The sequence below is a fragment of the Armigeres subalbatus genome, chromosome 1, assembly GCF_024139115.2.
Source record: "Armigeres subalbatus isolate Guangzhou_Male chromosome 1, GZ_Asu_2, whole genome shotgun sequence".
Lineage (NCBI taxonomy): Eukaryota > Metazoa > Arthropoda > Insecta > Diptera > Culicidae > Armigeres > Armigeres subalbatus.
The window spans coordinates 132,132,116-132,138,467 of NC_085139.1; positions in this window are offsets into that span (position 1 = coordinate 132,132,116).

A 6,352-nucleotide genomic window follows, 5' to 3' on the forward strand; every position below is an offset into this window, starting at 1 on the left:
ATCTGGGATCCTCATTAACAGTACCTGATGCCGGCACAACCCAATCGCTTTGTTTACCTATGAAAAATAGGTCAAAATTAACACCTCCACTCGAAATAAATTAAATCATTAGCCATGCTAGAAACAGAAGCTTGCCTTTACACTACCGGAGCCAATGGAGATGCTGCATACTGCTGTGCTGCTGAGTTTTTGTAGGGGAAAGTAGCTAAAAATGGACTATTTAAGGTGTTCTGTTTTTTAGCAAAGCTCTTAGGGAATCTGTTTTTTTAATAATCAGTAGTTTAAATATTGGAATTGTTCCTTAGCATTCAATTTAGGCTCAGTTCCGTTTGATTATGAAATTACAATTTTACTATTGATTACTCACAACGTAGACATTTTTCTCTGAATATGCATTGTTTTATATTTTTTCATTTTAATATGATAAATTCATAAGTATTTACGGCTTCAATAATTGTAATATGATATAAACTGTTTCAAGGCCAGCCTATTATAAAAAACCGTCTGCTTAATATAGTGTCGTCATGATCTCTTATTGGATAAATGATGTTCAACAAACTATTGATGGATGTTGACTTTTGAGGAATTTGATCTTCGAAGATGCTTCGCAAATCGACCATAAGCTACAATAATTATTATTGCATTGTTTCATTACAACATAAAAATATTTTGTTTCGTACACAATAAAACTATAGTAATAAAAATGCTTATCACGGCATTGAGGAAACTTGACCTCTTTCCACAATTACTACTAGATACCTTTTTCTTTTATTTCGACTATCCCCTATCACCCTTTAGGTGTATTTCACGGTAAGAGCCTCAAATTGCTACTGAAAAAAAACTAAAGCTTAAAACAACTGGAAAAATCAGTAGCAATTTACCGAAGGAAGCACCGAAACATCAAACACCGGCTACCGATTATTGTTCTTTGCCTCCTCGCTGGTAGCGTTTCGGTTGCACTTTTATTATTCTCGGTCTAATCCGAAATCAAAACAGGTAGATATCCGTCCAGGTTTCCAATTTTCAGGGCGGCTTGATCTTTGAACTCGCGCTTCATTGGATGAATCAATGCGCTTCCTATGTGATCTTTTATGACGCATTGGACGCAAATCATTTCATCTAGGGTATCTGTCAGATCAAAAAAAATTATGGTGGTTAATAGATTGATAAAAAAAACTGTATTTGAAATTTTTCCTACCGTTCAAATTTTCAAAATTTGGAATGAATATGGAATGGAATTTGGAATGAAAACTGTGTGCTTTTCGAATTTGAACAACTCAAAACGGATAATTAACTATAAATAGAACAATCAGATTCAATTTAAATGAGCAGCACATATATCCCATGTCACACATATTGAGAACCATAGCAAAACGGCTTTATAATCGACAGAATGCATGAAGTAGCATACGAATCGATCATTGGATTTCATTGCGCTTGAGCCTGGATGGCTACGTTATTCATTGCACCCGACAAAAGTCAATTTAGACATGCAGTTCTGGAGGATGTTGTGGAACAATATTTTCGGCTTCGAGTAGGGGCACGAAAACTGAGCGTGACCAATCGGACCACAAAGGGAAAGCCCTCGAGGGCCGTAATTAAGACGATATTCAACTCACATTATCATGTGACAAAATTGTGCTCATGTTTCCACAGATGGAAAATGTCACCGAAAGAGTGTAAAAATGATTCACGCACTCCTATCGTCATCATTAACGATTGCATGACTGGCAGCTAAACTGCCTATGGAAGTCCATCTAATGATGGATGATGACTGAATTTGATGGATAAATAAATACAAAGTCGTTACTAAACCGGTCTTGGGATTATTAGTCAATCACATTATAAAGTTACCGTTGGGTTGTGCGCCAATTCATCTTCATCGTAGTGAAGTAAATAAAGCTGGAAACACAAAGTTACATTAATGTGTATGTTCATTTGAAAAGGATCTGTTTTCATTTTTTATTTAAAAGATTTTTTGCTCAAGGCTGGTTTATATCTAGAGCAAAGTATTTCGTGTTGCCATTGTATGGGAAGGTATTGGATTGCCAATCGAAAAATGGCGAGTTTTATTAACGGTCGGGACTGTAATTCTCGATTTTCGGGCGTCGTAGTGAGATTATTTTAGTTACTAAGTTTATTTACAAAATTCAATGTCCAACGCCATTTTAAAATCAATCGAACTAAATAATGTGACTTTTTGCGAGTTTTTGGTCGTGAATATAGTACTTTGGCCATAACTTTTAAGGTCGTAGTCCGATACAGGTAATTTTGAATAAGAAGCAATTTATAAAAACTTCTTCATTTCTCCCTTCATCCGTCTCGGAAGATCATGTGTAGACCATATTGTCACGCTCTGAATCATCCTGGAGCAGGTCAATAAATGCCAAGAGTCTCTCTATTTGTCTTCGAAAAAGCTTTGATCATCATCATCACCCTGACTCGAAGGAAGTTTCGGACAAATCGTACACAGCAAAATATTATGAAAATTAGACACGACGGAACTCATAATTGAATGTAAAATTCGGTAACAGAATGTGTACAAGACCATAATTTTAAGTTGTGTGATGGAAACGATAAAATAATTGAAATTTCAATTCAGTTTATCTTAATTTTACATGACTCTACCAGAAACCTTGATGAGCCAGCACGTGGCTGTCAAAACAAATCAATACAAACTTCATTGTGTTTCAATCAAATCGCAGCTGGCATCAATTTTACATACATTTTCAGTGCAAAACGTAAACAAACGAGCATAAATTCCATACAAAAATCCAAGATGGCTGAGTTGGGGATATTGACAAGTCGGATAACCTGTACATAAAAAAATCTTGACTCAAACGACTTCAACGGACTAGCGCAACGGTGCTCTGATGTGCAGAGTAAGCCGAACATTCTGGCTGAAAGCTCGTGTAGGACGGATCTCACCATCAACGTCAACAAGACCAAATCGTTTGATGTCAAAACGAATAATCCATCCAACTTTATGGTAACCGGACAAGCAGTGAAAAAGATTAACCACTTAAGGACATAGTTGGAGGAGTTCCACGATGGCAGTCAATATGGCACCGGACCTTCCACGGGTCAACCCCACACCTCCCGCACTTCTCTCCCACCAACATTCGAATGCATCGAACAGCATCGAACAAAAGTATAATATTCGAATTACTAACCTGTCCACAGCATATTTATTCACTTCCCGTGATAATTAACATGTTTCTTCAAAGAGTCCTTTGAATTTCGGCTCGAATTTCATCGTAAATCAGCAGTTTCGTGCTAATTTAATAGTCGTTCGCGATTCGGTGGGCTTATCACTGCACTTCACTTCTTCTCAAAGGGCATAGAAAAATCAAGTTTTTACTCACTTCTCCGCACATGAGCAGCCCGAAATGTTGATAGAATGCAAATTAAACATCACTTTTTGATATAAGTCACTAGTTTGAACCGAAAAACTAATATAAACTGCTATTTTTGCCCGAAAAAACGAATGAAAACTGACCGCGGAGCGAATGTAAACACCGGCAGCGGCAGCAGCAAACTAATGCATAGGGTGGTTCAAAAAATGATTTTGCTCCGCCGCGCTCAGTCAATTATGATTCATAATTTGGGTGTCATCCGATGGTTTGAATAGAGGCTTACCGTGCACAGGTCGTTTCAGGTTTGTATGACAGTTGATATGGCGAAGTTGAATTTTACATTATTTTGATTGTGGCACTCCGTCATTGGGCGCTGGCGAGGGGGGAGACCATATGACTGGATGAAATATTCAAGAGCTTTAATTCCATAGACAGTGGACATTGAATGGTGGTTTCAATGGTTGGGAGTCGATTTTAATCGAAGTTGCGAATCTTTAGCATGATAATTAGGCTTATTTTTTGCGTTACATAATCAATGGATCTTTCCTGCGGTGCGGTTTTCGTTCAGTGAAGTCTTCGGAATGTTGCTTTAAGCTACGTGGATTCTCTTTTCGCCAGCGTTTGGAGGGCAGGCGCTGTAGCCAGTGTAATGTGTAATCTTATACTAGTTTTCATACAAACTTGAACCGGCTAGTGTTCAACCAGATTTGTTCAAATCTGTTTTTGGAGGACACTTGGAGCATGGGACGGAATCGAGTGAACGTGGTGGAGCTGGGTCGTTTTTTGAACCACCCTACTAATATTCTTTGTTTTTTTTATTAATACGACACCAATACTTCTACAGTATATGACAGTTTTTATTGTATTAATACTTTCAAAGCTTTGTTTTGGTACTCAACCCACCTTCACCTTAAGTATCTTGGAAATCAGTTAGCGTCGGACAGCAGTGTCAAGATTGACGTAAGAGTATGAGTCAAAAAGGCTAGGGCTGATTTTGCGAGTTTACGAAACATATGGAGATATAATCAGTTTAGTCAACGCACAAAATTCCGAATATTCAACTCTAACGTGAAATCGGTAATATGAGTGAGACTTGGTATGTATCAGCAGAGATCACGCAGAAACTGTGAGTATACATAAACCAATGTCTATGTTTTATAATTTGGGCTACATCAACGATGCCATCTGAAACCGATATCAACAGAAATTCGAGAGCGTAAATGAAGGTGGGTCGGTCTGCCTGCAAGTGCTGGACTAGAATCCGACAGCACATCGCAGCTGAGACAGCACCAGGGACTAATTATAAGAAAAATCGCTGTAATAAAGTTTGAAAAAGGCCTAAACGGACAGCCGCCTGGGATAGATAGATATCTTTTACGTAGTTCCTATGTACTTCAAAAGGTGTGCAGAACCAGTACTGCAAAAAATACAGAGAGCAACGCTCCTTTTTCTGTCTCAGGCGACCAAATGAAGGTATCGCGAGCTCTTCAATCAATTTGACGTGAAAGGCAGTCATGATAGGATGTGTGTTTATTTAAAATTAAAATTTCTAAATTTCAATAGATGGGGGAACGGTTCGGTACTCATATCTCATATCTCATATCTCCCATTTCTATCCCATCAAAGACAAGGCAATGAAAAGGAATTTGATTTGTTTTTTTGTTTTTGTGATTATTTCAGCAGTGAGCACGTATGTTAGCAAAAAGAAGCAACGAGATTTGGTGCTTTTTTTATTCCTTTCTTTATTTGGTAGGCACTCTGTGTCTTTTAACCGCTACTGTGCCGTGATCAGTGACGGGAAATGTCATATCGATGTCATGGGACTAACTTGCTAATAACTTTTCTCACAAGTCATTTACAATTATGTTTTCCATATAAACATGTAGCCCTCAAATGACCCGAAAACTTTTTCTAATAGGTAATTTCTATAAATATGATATTGGCGGCGTGAGAGCCGAATTAGTGTCAGATGACATTAATGTCATGACATTCCGTGACATTTTTTTAATCTCGCTCTCATGGCTCACACTTTGTATTTAGAACAATGATCTGTTCGACAAAGTTCTAGGACCCTTTAAGTACTACGTGTTAATCAAAAAGTCCGAACTGTAAATGACTTTTGGAAAAAGTTATTACGAAATTAGTAATAGCAATGCCATGACATTTTTTTGACATTTCCTATCACTGGCCGTGATCTACACACTAATTTTTTATTGCTGAAATTCAGCAAAATTTTGCTGGTTTTTTGTGTGCTGTTAATCCAGCAATTTTTTCAGCAAAACCCAATGCTGGTTTGATTCAGCAAAATTAAACTTCGAGATATGACAGTTCTTATGCTGAAGAATCAGCAACATAAGATTCATATTGCTGTAAACCAGCAAAAATAGCTTTTCCGAATATGACAGCTTTTCTGCTGAAATTTCAGCAAATCGCAATTTAGATTACTGTCAACCAGCAAAACAGTAGTCCAAAATATGACAGCTCTTTTGCTGAATGATCAGCATTTTAATTTTGATTACTGACAATTCAGCAATTTTTTAGGAAGAAAACTTTTGCTGGATTTTCAGCAGTTTAGATTTTGCAGTATTAAAATAAATATTTTCTTTCAAAATACAAAACATCAAAACACTTACAAACGAGCTTACAAAAATGATATTGCCATTCATATTTTATTTCGAAACATTATATTATTTTCATCTATCGACGCCTTTGGTAGGTTTTGTACTATTACATTCAATGTCAAAATACGGCCACGGCCATAACCAGGAACTAATATTAATATTAGTTCCTGCCATAACAATAGTTGGTACAGAAATTTATTTTTTGGCCAAAATCTAGCGAAAAAGGTCTTGCAACACAACAACACATTGAAACCGTCAACTACTCAAGCTTTTTGGTTATCACTTTAAAATCACAATAGTTTAAAGCATAGCTAAAGTAAAAAGTGTTAATTGTGTAGGATGCTCATCGTTCCGCAAGGTTTCAAGCAGCTTTCT